The 17,022-nt window shown below is 45.8% G+C and overlaps 1 long non-coding RNA gene across 1 annotated transcript; it reads left to right on the top strand.

The window, feature by feature from the left end:
• The first annotated feature begins 5,724 nt into the window (after positions 1–5,724).
• Positions 5,725–15,815, top strand: LOC144935801 (uncharacterized). The gene is made up of 3 exons (XR_013637350.1): positions 5,725–5,748; positions 8,283–8,369; positions 15,800–15,815. It is a non-coding gene; the product is annotated as an uncharacterized LOC144935801 (long non-coding RNA).
• The last annotated feature ends 1,207 nt before the right edge of the window (positions 15,816–17,022 follow it).

Raw genomic sequence — 17,022 nt, 5'->3', positions numbered from 1 at the left:
CCTCCCCCTTTTATCCATTGTCATTGTTCGCCTTCTGTCTCGGGCTCTTGTCGGATGAACAAAAAATGCCTCGAGTGAGATGAATGGCTCACCGAGTGGACGTGGATTTTTGGTGTGAAGTTTGGCTTTGATGTGCATGGTGGATGATAAGCGAAGAGGGCTTCTTTGTTTTTCATCTTCTCACTTTATTGGCACTCGGGCGCGGGCGGGTAGGGGGGATATTGCGATGTGTCGCTGAGTGAATGGATCCGGCAGTTGTTTTTTCTCCACCTGGTCACGAGGGTTTGCCAAAAAATGGTGACTGAAAGAATTGGACGGTAAGAGGAAGTTACCCTTTAACGTTGGATGTTGACAACGAGTCAGAATGTATTACTTTAGAGTATTTAATGCCAACCTCGGCACGTGCTTTTTTTCATTCTGCTCAACTTCATTATTGGTTTTGACCCAGTTATGGAAATCCCACAGTTGTATGGCATGACCAGGACAACATCTGTTGACGTCTCACAAGGTAGTTATAATTTCAGAATCGCTTGGAGACTAGATTTTGGAGTCAGATTTGAACCCAGAGCCTGTTACTTCGCCAACTTACCCGTGGACTCTACATTAACAAGACATTTAGTATTACGGATTACATGTTTAAACGTAATAAGAATTAAAATCTCGACTTAATCTCTTTGGTTTGTTGTTTCTTAAAGAAACGTTTTGTAAACTTATTGTATGGGTACCACGGTGGTGAGATGTTAACTACCTCGCCTGGCATGCAAGAGGCCGTAGGTTTGATCCCAACCCCGACGCCTGTATATTTGGAACTTGCATGTCTCTCTCGCCATGGTCGCGTGGATTTTCTCCGGGTCCTCCAGTTTCCCCCCTCCACATTTATAAACACGCGTTTAGAGTATTTGGCTGCCGTACATTGACACGTGACAAGCTTCTTCGTTAGGCTATCATTTGTGATCGCCAGGTCGCTTCTGAAAAAGAGCTACATAGCTCAGTGGGCCTTATCTGGAAAAAAAAATGTTTATTTATATTCTTTGGTTCTTTCGGTAAAGTCACGTAGGTAGAACAATAATAATTAATAAAATGATTAAAATAAAAATAAAATAAAACCACTAATGTAGACTGTAGTCTGGTTCTTAATGTTTTATTATTTTTAGCATTTATTATTATTATTTTTCTATCTCCGTGACTTTACCGAAAGAACCAAAGCGTATGAATTCCTGCAGTCACGAAAGTTTGAAATCAAAATGTAATGTTTCTTTCTGTTTGTATCGCTTGTCACCTGCCACGTGGTTTGCATCATTGTTTTTGGCGTGACTTGGCCACCAGGTCTTGTTTGGTGACTCAATAAGGGTGAAAAAACCGCACGAGAAGAGAAACGACCACGGACTGCACGTTAAGTACACGTGGCCTCCTGTAACCTCAAGGACCACCCCCCACCCACACATCGCCCCGTGCCTAAATTCAAGGAAATGGAAAAGAACCAGCTGAATGCCAGTTTTTGTCGTAGACGTGCAAAACATGTTGATTTTAAACTCAGCCCGCGCAGGACAGAGCGAGCTGTAGGGATGGGCGTTGCAGGAAGCCGCCGCAGTCGCCGTTGCACAATGCGAAGAAGTAAAATCCAAATTGAGACCGGAGCGCACTTGGGCAACATTGGGCCAGAGAACGCGTCACGCCACATTTGCGTAGTAATAACCCTCTCAGGCACGAGTTATTAAAAGCTAAATAAAGCGTAAAATGTTCCGCGTTGATATGGGATTACAGGGAACCCCGCCCTAACAAGCTGTACCCTCCACACCTCCGATTAGCACGGCTGGCTAACGTACGGTGCGAAAGTAGTTCAACATACGTGCGTGTGTACATACGTGTTCCTATCATTTCACAGGGGGTCCTATGAATCCCGGGCAGTCGAACGCAGTGGACGCGATGAAGCGTGCGTCAAAATGGGATTCTGCCTCCACCCAGCGAGAAGCAGCTGGGGCTGGTTGTTTTCTAGTCATCAAGTTGCTGTTTTTATTTATTTTATTCAAGGATCCTTCGACAAGGGCGGGTTGATACGTAAAGGATTTCAATATTCTGTAGCCTCTGTCGGTGCAATTTCTTTAGAACTGATTTTTATTGTTTAGTTTAACACGTGGGCTTTCGCGACTAATATTATTCATAATAAAGGCTTGTGGGTTATATCGCGTAAGTATGTGTTGTAACCCTCCACCACCCGACACAGTCAGTAGATTTTCCAGAATCGCCCGATGATGCTGGATGTAATAACCAGTGAAACGTCGTGCCACTCAAATTGTCAATCTTGTGGATTTATTCTCCAACACACCGGTGGGCTGAAGTAGTAATCGAATTGGCACGCGTTGTTTACGTGACAACCCTTACTGGCTGTGTCGGGTGGTGGAGGGTTATGACACATTTATACCTACACGATCTAAACCAAAAACCTTTATTATTTGTATTATTGTTTAGTTTGTCCTCCTTTCCCCGCACCTCCGATCGGCTACATACGGTGCGTACGAAGTTCAACATTCTTAGAAATTTAGCAAAAATGTAACTTGAATGGGCCATGAGCCTGGTATTATTGGGTCGTTTTCTCTCTCTCCTGATTTCGCTTTTCGATAGCAGAGATATCACGTGATCAAAGACTTCCGTACCCTCACACAGCCGTGAAGTATAAGAGCAGCAGCAGCAATCAATAATTTTGTTGTGTTCTTTAAGGATGTAAAATAAGTGACATGTATCGCGACTAATGACGCTGCAACGTGACAAAAGCTGCGTTAATCGTGACAGCATTTTAAACAATTACTGGAATTTCTACAATCAGGACGGGAAATTGTTGTGATGACAACATGAATGGTTGGCCAGTTGACGCTTTACCTCCAGCCAATGTTTCTCGTGTTGAGTTGTTGGGTGCCACGGTGGCGAGATGTTAACTACCTCGCTTGGTATACAGGAGGTCGTGGGTTCGATCCAATCCCTGACGCCTGCTGTATATTTGAAGTTTGCGTGTTTCTCTCTCCACGTGGTCGTGCAGAGTTTTCCCCATCCACAGTTAGAAACCTGCGTTTAGAGTATTTGGTTGCTGTCAATTTCCACATAAGCCACTTCGTTGAGCTATCATTTGTGGCCAGGCCACTTCTGAAAAAGAGCTACATAGCTTAGTAGGCTTGACCTGGTAAAATAGCTTAGTTTACATAGTTTTAGGTTATGGACACGTGAGTTGGAAGCATATATCAGAGATTATCGGGATAAGTGTGGGAGTGGTTAATTCCATAATCCATGACAAGTTGCATTTTGAATGTGGTTCATCAGCGATGAAACTCTTGAAATCTAAACGTCACCCTTCGTGTTTTCATCTCCGGATGTTTCGACAGCCAACCACGAGACCTTTCATTCCGGCCAGGCCACGTGCCAGTTTCCGAGGCTTAACTGCTTCAGAAGGTCTCAACGATGCTCCTCACGCTGTCCTCTTCAATTTCTCACGATTGGCTGTCCAAACGTTCACAAAACGAAATCACTACGGGGGGAGGAAGGATCTTCTTGGCGAGATCTGTCCTTAGCCATAATTGTCTAGATATTTAAGTCTAAATCCCCCAAATACCACAAATGAATGGTTGTAATGCGACGAGGCTGTGAAAGCAGTGGTGCCGTCAATGGATTAAGGGCACAGCCACACGACTTCTGTGCTGTTGGCATTAGGGAGAGGTGTGGGCTGCTGAGACGCGTGCATATTAGTAACGGGTGACTGTGAGTAGAAAGAGTGTTAATACTGGTAGGAACCTCCTGGTTACACCAGCCCACAGGGGATTATTGTGTCCGTCCATCGTGCAGGGAGGGGCTGGGTGGGGAGGGAGGGGCTGGGTGGGGAGGGTGGGGAGGGGCTGGGTGGGGAGGGTGGGGGGGGAGGGGCTGGGTGGGGAGGGTGGGGAGGGTGGGGAGGGTGAGGAGGGGAGGGTGGGGAGGGTGGGGAGGGGCTGGGTGGGGAGGGTGGAGAGGGGCTGGGTGGGGAGGGGCTGGGTGGGGCTGGGTCGGACTAGGTGGGGGGTGGGAGGGGTGGGGCTGGGTGGGGAGGGGCTGGTCACCCCGTGGTGCCCTTATAAAACTCAACGTTTAACCTACTCACGCCGGCTTGTGCCCGCCCTCACAGTCGGGCATATTTGCAGAATACACCACGCCGCCGTTGACCCTGGCCATTGACCGAGCAACCCAACGTTCCTACCAGCTCCCTCCGCAGGAATGTGTTGTTCTTTGGTTATTTCGGTAAAGTCACGTAGGTATAAAATAAAACAAAATAAATCACGACGTTTTCGGGCGCAAAACAAGCGTCCGTTATCAGGTCGTGATTTATTTTGTTTTATTTTCTACCTACCTGACTTTCCAGAAAGAGCCAAAGAGTATGGATTCCTGTAGTGACGGAAGCTTCAAATCAAGAGTGTTGATGCTAACAAACGTGCTTCGAAGAAAAAAGCCCCAACAACCCCGTGTCTCTTCACATTTTGAAACACGATCATGCGCTGAAGACGGATTGCTTTCAGAATAAGCTAACGCCGCCGCGAGAGCAGAGGAGAAGTTGGATACACTCCGTTCCCCGAAGTGAGTAAGCCCAGCTTCAGTACACTTTTGCGGTCGGTCTGACACCGTCTGACATTGAACAGGGAAGGCAGCCCTGTAGCGTGACCTTGTTAAAAGGGGGGGGGGGGGGGTCATACATGAACTCATGGGGCGCGATAAAGGCAATGTTGGCTAGGAGATGTTAACTCCCTCGCCTGGCATGCAGGAGGTCGTGGGTTCGATCCCGACACTGACGTCTGCTGTATATTTAGAGTGTGCGTGTTTCTCTCTCCCCGTGGTCGTGCGGAGTTTTCCCCTCCACGGTTAGAAGCACGCGTTGAGAGTATTTGGTTGCTGTCAATTTCGACACGATGAGAAGCCGCTTCGTTGAGCTGTCGTTTGTGGCCAGGTCGCTTCTGATAAAGAGCTCCATAGCTCAGTGGGCCTTACCTGGTAAAATACATTTTTCATCGTTTTTAAACAAATGTTAAACTCTAAACAGAATGAGTACAAATACCATTGCTCTTCGTCGATCATCCTTTCTGCTCAAGCTCTCATTCTTTACTCATATATATGAAATATGGACAATATTTATCATCTTTCATTTAGAGGGGGGGAGGGGGGCTGAGCCCTTAGCAGAGGGGCTTTGATCCCCCCCCTCCATCCCCACTGAAGCTACATGGCTGACGGGATGCCGAGCAGTGGTTACGTGACCCCTGGGAACATTTTGAGGGAGTGGTTGGGGTGCGGCTTCGTTGGCTGGGCCAAAGGTTTTCCGGTCCATAATACAGGTTGGCTTTTTTGTGGTTAGATCGCGTAAATATATAAATGTGTCGTTAAACCCGCCACCACCCGACACAGGCAATTAGTAATGTTTGTCACGTAAACAGAACGTGCCAATTCGTCACTGGTACAGCACACCGGTGCGTTGGAGAGCCAAACCACAACATTTACAATCTGAGTACGACGTTTCGCCAGTAATTACAACCAGCTTCATCAGGCGACAGCCAGACGCCTGACACTGCCACGGCAACCGCTATATTGGGAGACGTGTACTTTCCGCAGGTTATTCCCAAGGTGCCAGGCCGTATGGGACCAGACTTATCTCAAGAGAGAGAGCAATTTGAAGGCTACCCAACAACGAGCGGCATGAAGCAGAGTTTACAGCCGCACTGGGAGGATGTCTCCGTGAACCCGGTGATGCGAACGTGTTTGCTTTTTTAATTTTTTTCCACACACAAATTTGTTTCGTACTGGATTCATTTTCCGGTGCCGGCGGCAAATTCATACATTCATCCGAAAGATAATCTTGCAGATGTGAGGATATTTTTGCGGATATATGCCGATAATGAGATTCGGAATGATCACCACACCACACTGTTATCAAAGCGGATTAGAGCCGTTACACTGCATTTGTTCACACGATTTGACAATTATACACGTGTAAATGCAACACAGATTGTATTTATATCACGTGCGTTTTTTAAATTAACTTACAGCATCTAATTGCAACCCAATCTCAATAATCTGCAGATAAATTGATGTAGTTGTAAGAACACTGCGGTGGCTGACAATTGAGCCGCTTGTGAGCCACACAGCACCTCACGTCAGCACAAACTCCTGCTGGATGTCTTACTGCCCCATTTTGATCTGATAGGAGAGGAACGCAAAGTTTAACGTCATTATCCTGATGTCCCAGGCAGCACAACTCGTACATTGTCAATACGCGTGACGTAAACACGACTTGGTTCAGTAAAACAACACGTGCTGCGATAAATCACTTCTTCCCGATGCAAGACAGTTTCAGTCGCTGCCACTCCGGATGCATATTCCTATTAGGACGTCATTAAAGCTCTCAACGCGGTCCCCCCGGTTGAGCAGGTGCAAGCCGATCCCTGTCTCTACGGTGCACCCAATGATGGCAGCTTGGGCAGCTGAAGACATAATTGTGTTCTTGTCGGGCAATGCGTATGATGCCCCCCCCCTCTCATTGGGTGTCCAAAGGCCACGGTGATGATGGCCTCCGCTGGGCAAGCCGACATGTGCCAGCGTGCCCTGTCTGGGCCAAAATTATTTGTACTCTGCCCTCTTGAAATGTCGGAGACGTCCTGTACAAGAAGTGCTCGTAAAGCTAAGGATAGTGTGGCGTGACTTCATCGTATGCTGCCCTGATACTTACTCCAACACAAGGGGAGCGTGTTGAGGCAAGGAGTTAATCAAAGTTGCAAAACTCTTTATCTACCCATGAATATCTCACTGAGGCTCAAGACTATTTTCAAGAAAGTCTTGCATGGGGATGTTTTGGATATATTCCATGAATGAGTGTTTGGATTTTTTTAATCGCAAGAGCAGGATTATTTGTGCGTGAAAAAAAGCACGCCACCCAAATGTGTGTTTATTCCAAGAGTTTAACTGAATGCCGCTTTTCAGGAGGAGTTAATGGTCAAATGAGAGAGAGTTACACAATGCCATTTTGAACCTTTTATTCAACTATTGCTGGAAGAACCTCCCCATGTCACATCGATCGTGGAAGCTGATTGACCATACTTCACCACGCTGGCCAGTACGGGTTTGTGTCGGGGGTGGGGGCCCACAATTGGTTTGGGTATCATTTGCCACTGATGTTGGCCATGGCTGGGAATTGAACTCAGTTTGCCGGGTCTACAGCGCAGTGCCCTAACCATTGTTCCAGTGCTCCACCTCCAATGGACTCAGATACACGCCTTTGGATACTATTTCTATTTTCTCTCCCCAGCTCACTCTGTGTAAGGACACCCGTCCCCTCATCTCATTCATGTGGCCTTCTCGCAGTTCTTAGCCACTGAATGGTGAGTTGGGTGGCATTAATTCTGGCTAATTGGATTAAAAAGGGACACAGTTAAACAGAAAAGTACTGCATTTAGCATACCTTAATTGTTGTAAATGTTTCATAGTAATTTTAGTAGGTCTTAGCTGCCAAATACGCCAAACTTAAGGACATTTAAGACTTTTAAAGAATGCAATTCCCGTGCCCCAATGCAAAGTTCTTATTAAAATGTGGCCAGTGTTCTGTTTCCTGCCGGTCTAAATGCCTTCGTTGTTAATTTTGTTCACCAATAAAAAGAGGACATTAGTGTGGCCATATCTTGTGTGGCAGCATATGTGACATTACTTTGAAACGATGAAAACATTTTTAGACATTTCGTGGGTGCCAAAAAAACAAGTGTGTGCAGGCTCTGCTTCCGCGTGTTTATGTTTTTGTTACATTATTAATCAACATCTGTTGATATTATAGCCACCCAATATTTCAAAATCAAGCACATGTCTGTGTATATCTTATATATATAATGTATTCAGCAGGGAAACTGATTTTCTTTAATATATTTAAAAAACACCTAAATTGCAAAGAACACTGATGCAGACTGGAACTAAGCGTTTGTTTTTATATATCCAGCGTGGCGTTTAGGTCTGGCTGTGAAAAGCTTTTTTAACTTCCGTGCCTCACGTGTGATCTTGTGCATGATGCAGCAAAGTGCCGAGCCAAATTATACGTTCATGAACAAAATGTTCTCTCCATTTTTTTCCCCAATTCCTTTGAGACCTTCCCAGCATGAGCGAGCTATTCTGCAAGTAAAATGAACCCCATCACAACAAAACACACGAGTGCTTGCTCGTTCATGGCGCATGTTTTCGGTCACTTAGAATTTCAAACGTTGTAACCTTTGTTGCTGGTTTTGATGTGCCTGAAACAGATACCGCTGCACCGCGGCTTCGGGAGGGTGTAGACGTTGCAGAGGTTCGCGGTTCGAATCCAGCGGCCGCCCCGGCTATTACTGCGGGTGAATTAACCGTAATGATACTATTTGTATACTTTATTTACCAGGTAAAACTCCCTGAGCAACGAGCACGTTTTTCAAAGGCGACCTGGCCACATATGATAGCTAATCATTACCTCCAATTATCCCGCACCTCCGATGAGCACAGTTTTGCTACGTATGGCACAAAATAGGTTCAAAGTACATACATAACATAGGGAAATTTATAGTCGTGGCAAAATAATCTAAAAGGAAGTTTCTAAATGTGGACGGCAAAACCGGAGGAACCGGAGAAAAATCCACACGACCACGGGGTGAGAGAACATGCAAACTCAAAATATGTAACAGGCGTTAGGGTTTGGATAAGGAGTGAACCAACTACCCCCTGCATGCCAGGCAAGGGAGATCATGTCTCGCCACAGTGTTCATTAAAGATCCCTTGATTTCATTGGCAAAACTAGGCCACTATGTGCCGTTGTTAGAAACGTATCCGCAAAATGACTAATTTTGGGATTATACATAGCAATCATCGCCTCCCACTGGCAGGCCGCTTGCTCCAGGTCACTCTAGAAAACTAGACTCTTCTGGTCTCTTGAAGTTCTCACCTGGTTGAACTCAATACGCTTGAAACTCGCAGTTCGAGCAGCGAGCGGAGTTGCAGAGAGGTAGCCAACAACGGGCAGTGTTTTTCATAATAGAGTTGTTGTTTTCTTTAACCCCAAAAAAACAACTCTATTATGGATGATGTTGGTCGCGAAAGCCTACGTGTTAAACTGGTCAGTGTTGTGTCAGCCCATATGTTGCCTGTGCGGTTTGGTCACGCGTATCACTCTCGAAGAGCACGCGTTGTTTTGTCCCATTTTTTGTTTTTGTGCATTCCTGTACTTTTCCGTAACTTTAAGCAAACGAACAATTAAACAGATAGATAAACGCCCATGCTGTACGTTTGTTATGTAATATTTCTCGCTCGAAGTCCGGGCAGAAATAACAACATCTGCTTATTGCAACGTAAGTAGTGTTGTAATTTTCGGTCCAGAGTTTAAGCAAAAATGTACCCAGGAGTAAGCCAACTTAAGTCACCCCAAACACTGGCAGACATTCGAGCGCAAATACGGTCACGTGTCACCCGGGCAACGCCGGGTACTTTCCGCTAGTAGGGGGCCGTCCATAAATGACGTCACGCACCTGGGGGGATGGGGGGTCAGACATTTGCGACGATGTGTGACGAGGGGGGGGGGGGGTTTGAGAAATGTGACGTCACATCAAAATGCGCAACTTTAAATAAATATAGACAACACGTTCTACTTAATTAAATAGACGTTTTTTTTTATAAATGTTTTCTCCTACAACATCAGAGTGCAGCGCCACATTAAATACGCACCACAATGACAATAGTTTAAAGCGATTTCAAGCATGTTTTATTTTCAAAATGGAAATATGGTTTGGGGGGGGCAGAGCTTTGTGACGTCATATTTGAGGGGGTGTCTGACTTTTTGTGACGCCATGTGACGAGGGGGGGGGGGGTCAAAAATCGTCCAAATTCGCGTGACGTCATTTATGGACGGCCCCTAGGTAATAAAACACAACAGGCTTGTCCACAAAAGGTATTTTTGAAGTGGGCATAGTAAACGACTGCTCTTTTAAAAGCCAATGTTATTCGTGCTTGAAGAATAAAACACGTTAACATTGATCAGTGGCTGTAGCCTCACCCTGAACCCTGACTATAGGACGAGTTTATCTGGCTGTCACCATGCAAAGTTGTCGCTTCCAGTAAGAGTTCCACACACATATCGAGAGTAAATGTTCTGCGTTATAGTTTACAACACAAGTTATACACGTACAATTGACAATAAAAAAGTGTATTCTTTGGGTCTTTCGGTTAAGTCACGTAGATAGGTTAAAATAAAATAACAAAAAACTACGACGTTCTAGCCAAAGGGTTGCATTTCGCAGTCACCCCTAAACCCATCCCAGTTGATGATATCATTGCCCATGTCGACGTAGCCCTTAAAGGTTTGGGACACATTACTGCAAACGTGGCAAGATCGGAAATTGCTGCAATCCTCAAAAACGCTAAGACACATATTAGCAACATGAGTAAAGATGAGCGCTTTGAGCTTTCTCAATTAAAAAACAGAGATGACATCGTCATCCTCTCAGCCACCAAGGGCAATGCCACGGTCATCATGGACAAAACCACGTACAATAACAAAATTCAGGACCTACTTAATGATGGTAGCTATAACAAAATTAAAAGAGATCCCACCAACCGCCTCGTTACGAAAACCAACAATACCATCACTGATTCCACATCTTTGATCCAACCAACCAAGCGGTTTTCCTTAAAACCCTCTGCTGCTAGACCACCCAGATTGTATGGCTTACTAAAAATACGTAAAGAAGGGACACCCCTTCGTCCTATCGTCTCCACCACTGACTCACCCACCTACAAACTGGCCTGATTTCTGTCTGAGACCTTACAACCATTCACTGGTAAGACCACCTCAGCTGTACTCAACTCAGCTCACTTGGTATCGTTAATTAAGGACATCTCACTATCTCCAGGTGATTTGGTCGTTAGTTTCAATGTGGTCTCTTTGTTTACCAAAGTTCTTGTGCCTGACACAATTGCAATCATTGAAGATTTGGTCCAACAAGGACTGAATGCTGATGTACCGGCCCTGGTGAGACACTGCCTCACCAACACTTACTTCACCTGGAATGGAACATTCTATAAAGAAGTTGAAGGTACCCCAATGGGTTCTCTCTTATCTCCAGTTGTAGCCAATGTTTTCATGGAAAAAATTGAGACAGATGCCATCCAGGCATCATTCTTGGATGTTTTAATCGAAAAGAGACCAGATGGCTCAATGGGACACTCTGTCTACAGGAAAGCCACCCATACAGATGCCGACCTAAAAGCTGACTCCCACCACCATCCATCCCAGAAGAATTCCCCCATCAAAACTCTACACCATAGAGCTCGATGTATTTCCGACCGTCATCGCCTAGCCAGTGAACTGGAACACGTACACCAAGCTCTCAAGATGAATGGATATTCAGACTACGTAGTCCGTAAAGCTATCACCCCAATCGTTGGGAAAGAACCATCTGAGGACCCAATCAAAACCATCACCTTGCCATACATAGCAGGGGTCACTAAAAATATTTACAAAATCATGAGCAAACACAAGATCCAGGTTCGATTTAACACAGTACATAAATTTGTGCTCTGATCCCATCTGTGAAGGATGTGATCCCTGACATGCAATACCCCGGCGTCTACAAACTAAGCTGTGTCTGCGGCAGTAGTTACATTGGGGAAACTAAGCGACATGTCACGGACCGTGTTCGTGAACATCAAGCAGATCTGAAACACGGTAGGACCAATACCTCGGCCGTGGCTGATCATTGTTTTAATGCGGTGGGCTCACACGAAATTGATTTCTCTAAGACGAAGGTACTTTGCAAGCCCACTGGCTATCAACAAAGATTAGTTCATGAAGCCATCCAGATATATAGACACAGACACAATTTCAACCGAGAAGATGGGTACATACTGAGCAATCATTGACGTTATCAACCAGTTTAAGTCATAATTGGCTATGTTAGTTGTGCTTTACTCCCATTTAAAACGTGTGCTTCATTAACATCCTAATATCTCATTAACATGCTAATCTGTCATAAACATGCTAATTTTCACCTGGCAGCCCTTTGATTGGTGGAAAACCAACCACCGTGGGGTTGTCTGCCCACCACTCACATTATCATTGGCTGCTGACATTTGGGCTACGCCCATTTCAGACCCTTATATACAGTTTGCCTTGGAAGCTAACCCCCTTTTTCCTGAAGACGACCGCTTGTGTTGCGATCGAAACGTCGTCGGTTTTTGTTATTTTCTTTTAACCTATCTACGTGACTTCACCGAAAGACCCAATAATATGAATTCCTGCAGTCACGAAAGCTTTAAGTCAATATTTATATATATATTTGATCTTATCAGTTATAACCTCAATAATCAATTTTGTTTCGAGCAACCCTCGTCTCTTACGTCCAGTCGGACACCCATAACCAGATTGTTTTCAGGTTAAATTTCTCATCATCATCATAATCATCCTGTGGCTATGTACCACTCTGGTCAACAACAAAATGTATACAGACTATACAAACCCCCTGTGGCCACGACACGCACAACAAGACCCCTGCGGTGGTGGGGAGAGAGGGGGGCATCGTTGGTTGTGCCGCAGCGAAGCAACCGCGACGGGAGAGCGCTCGAGTCGACGACGTTTCGCATTCAGAGCACGCCCGGGGCGGCACGCAGCTTGCGACTCGGCAGCCTTGGCGGGGGTAGGGAGGGAGGTGCGGGCTGGGGGGTGGGTGTTGTGTGCGCTGGGGCGAGTCGATTGTTGCGAGAAGGCGCAGAGTGGTCCCCTAATGGTCCGGCACGACGAAGCAGACACGACAACAACAACAAGACCGGTGCACGGCACACGAGACCCACCCCACCCCCGCCACTCCCTGCCGCGTGCCCCGTTGATAACCTAGGAAATCTTCTTGGTTCTTTCGGTAAAGTTACGTTGAAGGGAAATAATAAAATAATAAAACATGATAAAATAATTCTCTGAAGACGCTGTCTTCCCGACAGATATGTTCTTCACCTGAGGACGGCTGCTTGCGTTGTGGCCGAAACGTCGTGAGAATTATTTTATTATGTTTTATTTTATTATTTCCCTTCTACGTGACTTTACCGAAAGAACCAAGAAGATGAATCCCTGCAGTCACGAAAGCTTTAAATCGAAATTTAACCTAGGAAATGTACAGGGTGGTCCGGATGTCTTGTGACCACCTACGTTGTCGAGATGTTAACTACTTCGCCTGGTATGCAGGAGGTCGTGGTTTCAATCCCGATCCTGTCGATCGCTGTATATTTGGAGCTTGCACGTTCTCCCTGTGGATCACGTGGCTCTTGCTCCGGGCTCTCCGGTTTTCCCTCCACATTTAGACACACGCGTTTAGAGTATTTGGCTGCTATACATTTCCACGTGATAAGCCACTTCGTTTAGCTATCATTTGTGGCCAGGTTGCTTCTGAAAAAGAGCTCTTTAGCTCAGTGAGCCTTACCTGGTAAAATAAAAAAAAGACAGATTTGACACCATCTGCACATTCATTCATGTTTTCAAATAAACCTTACTTTTAAAAATACATATTACGTCTTGGAGAATTAAAGAGGGTCACATGACACCTGGACTGCTGTTTGTGTTTAGTTTAGTCTCCTTCCCCCGCACCTCTGATTAGCATGGTTGGCTATGTACGGTGCAAAAGAAGTTCAACATACAGACGGACCACCCTGTGCGCATCCTCACTAATTCACGGGTGTGGGGTTTTAAATATCCCTTCTTCTCAACAGCGTCCTTTTGAAAGTGCTGCGTAGTAACATCAATTATTAAAGTGGAAAAGCGTTGCAGCCGGAGTGAGCGAGTCTGTGAAACCACTGGTAAATGAACCTCGCAATTTTTTTGGGATTTGTTTTAACCCTTGGAGGTGAAATATCTCCATGACTACTGCACATGTGTACATGTCAATGCACTGCTGGATGATTTCCGGCCCACGCTGCATGGGTAATCGTTGTGGTAATTGCTGAGGTCACGATTCACAGCACGCTGGTGCGGATGAGTGAAGAAAGCTGGAAGCATCGACACATCCCAGTAACCAAACGTTGGGCCCACGGTTCCAATAACATGTCAACGTTGACACAACGTTGACACAACGTTTGCATGTTTACAGTACAACAATGTATTTTTCTGCACTGCCTGCTGATGCCCACAATGTAGTCCCACAGCAGCCTATAACCATGCATGGTGCTCGTTGATATAACTACAATGCATACGTACCCAGTCTCAAACCCTCTCAACGCCCTGGGATATGACAAGATCGGGCACATGCACATCGCGGCTAATTTGGTCATTGGCTGTGAGATATGTACAGTACACGAGAGAAAGTAATTTCCACAGTCCGTATCATTTTCTTCATGAGTGCTTTTACAGGATCACCAATTTATAGAATGTACAGAAAAAGCACTCATATTTTAAATAAGTATACAAAAAAATGTTAAATGAGTGAAAACTGATGTGGCCACAAATACTGTACATTGCAGCATTTCCAAATATGAAAGCACTTGGTATCATTTGAATAAAAATGTTTTTAATTTTTTTTTAAATTATTATAAAAAATAACTTTGAAGACGTGCGTTACATTACAGTGGCAACAGGGAGATGTAATTGGAGAAGAAGTCCCTTTAGGGGTTTAGGGGAGCCGGAGGTCAAGGGATTGATCCCGACCCTGACGCTTGTATATTTGGGATTTTCATGTTTCCTCCCCCCCGTGGTCGCGTGGAATTTTTTTCTCCAGGTCCTCCGATTTGTCCCTCCACATTTAGAAATGTGTTTATTTAGATTATTTTGCTGATATAAATGTCCAAGTGATCAGCCACTTTGTTGAGCTATCATTTGAAAAACAAGTTAATACCTCAGTGGGTTTTGTTTGGTAGGATGGGGATGTTAAATTTCGATTTAAAGCTTTCGTGACTGCAGGGATTCATCTTCTTGGTTCTTTCGGTAAAGTCACGTAGAATGGAAATAATAAAATAATAAAAATTAAACATAATAAAATAATTCTCACGACGTTTCGGCCACAACGCAAGTAGCCGTCCTCAGGTGGAGAGCAGGTCGGTCGAGTAGACAGAGTCTTAACCGAAAGAACCAAGAAGAGGATGGGGATGGTTTAGTTTTATTTGTATGGTTTTGGGTGAATTGTGTTGCCTTTCTTGTACTTTGCACTTTCATCGTGTTTTGTACTGTCTGTTGTTGTAACGTCCTTACCCGCCCCGACTGGACATCTGTGAAAAAGAACTGTATAGCTCATCGGATTCCAGCAGTATAAATAACATTTCTGATTCTGATTCTACAAGTGCGCATACTTACACAGTATTGCAATTAAATAACGAGCCGACTGATTGGACGCGCAATCGTTTTACGCCTGGATTGGCACCTCGATATAATGGGAGATTGATCTCTCATTCGAAGGATTTTACCCCGAAATTGCCTCGAGATGGTTTCGCTGGAAAACACACAAATGCTTACTTCATCAAATTCGAATTTGGCCGTGTTTTTTGTTTGTGGAAGCATTTGCGAAATGTCTTGGCACGCGCACAGTTAAGGTTTAAAAAAAATGCAGAACGTGGTGTTTTTTTTTTATAGACTGTGATTCGTAATTATGTAGCATTTATGGGCTACCAATGTGTAACAAAACACCTTCAGTGCTAGAACATGACGTGTACAGTTCCAGAAAGATTAAAAGAAAGTACAGCGCTTAATATTCAACATTTGGGGGTGGTGTTTACATGAATGACGCTGCATAACATCAAACTATGTTATTGCTATGTTTGTTCTTCCCAGGATTTTCTCAGACGTCAGGAGCTTAAGTGTTCACTGTCCCCTCACCTGGTTCGAGGTTAGTTCACCTCCGTTGAGCGTTTTTGTCTATCTCCTCGCCGGTGTTCTCGTGACATATTCTACGTGGGGTGCGCGATGTTCAGAACACATTCCTGCGGAGGGAGCTGGTAGGAACGTTGGGTTGATCGGTCAATGGCCACGGTCAACGGCGGCGTGGTGTATTCCGCAAATATGCCCGACTGTGAGGGCGGGCACAAGCCGGCGTGAGTAGGTTAAACGTTGAGATTTATAAGGGCACCACGGGGTGACCAGCCCCTCCCCACCCAGTCCCACCCTCCCCACCCAGCCCCTCCCCACCCAGCCCCTCCCCACCCATTCCCACCCTCCCCACCCAGCCCCTCCCCACTCTCCCCACCCAGCCCCTCCCTGCACGACGGACGGACGGACACAATAATCCCCTGTGGGCTGGTGTAACCAGGAAGTTCCTACCAGTAATATTGAGATGCAATAGCATGGATTACGCGATATGTAATACAATCATGATTATTGATGTTATCGTTCTTGTCAAGCCACTGCTGCATTAAGGGCTCTCCATGCACTGTTGCTGGTCATGGGGGTTGTTTCACCATACTTGAACATGCTGGTCAATGCGAGTTGGTGAACAGGGGACTGACGTTTTTCAGACATCACTCGCCACTGATGTTAACCATAGCCGGGAATCAAACCTGGTTGGCTGGGTTCATCGCGTAGTCCTCGAATAGTCGCACCACCACTGCACCCCAACATAGAGTGACAATCGGAATATTTGTGTTACCTCCAGAAATACGATGAGCTTTCAAAGCTCTTACTGGTAGGAACCTCCTGGTTACACCAGCCCACAGGGGATTATTGTGTCCGTCCGTCCGTCGTGCAGGGAGGGGCTGGGTGGGTAGGGAGAGGAGGGGCTGGGTGAGGAGGGTGGGGAGGGGCTGGGTGGGAGGGGTGGGGCTGGGTGGGGAGGGGCTGGTCACCCCGTGGTGCCCTTATAAATCTCAACGTTTAACCTACTCACGTCGGCTTGTGCCCGCCCTCACAGTCGGGCATATTTGCGGAATACACCACGCCGCCGTTGACCCTGGCAATTGAACGAGCAACCCAACGTTCCTACCAGCTCCCTCCGCAGGAATGTGTTTTTCACAAATGTCCAGTAGGGGCGGGGCGGGTAAGAATGTTTCAACAACAAACAA

Source organism: Lampetra fluviatilis, chromosome 14, assembly GCF_964198595.1.
Source record: "Lampetra fluviatilis chromosome 14, kcLamFluv1.1, whole genome shotgun sequence".
Taxonomy (NCBI): Eukaryota; Metazoa; Chordata; class Hyperoartia; order Petromyzontiformes; family Petromyzontidae; genus Lampetra; species Lampetra fluviatilis.
This window is presented reverse-complemented; position numbering and strand designations above follow the sequence as displayed.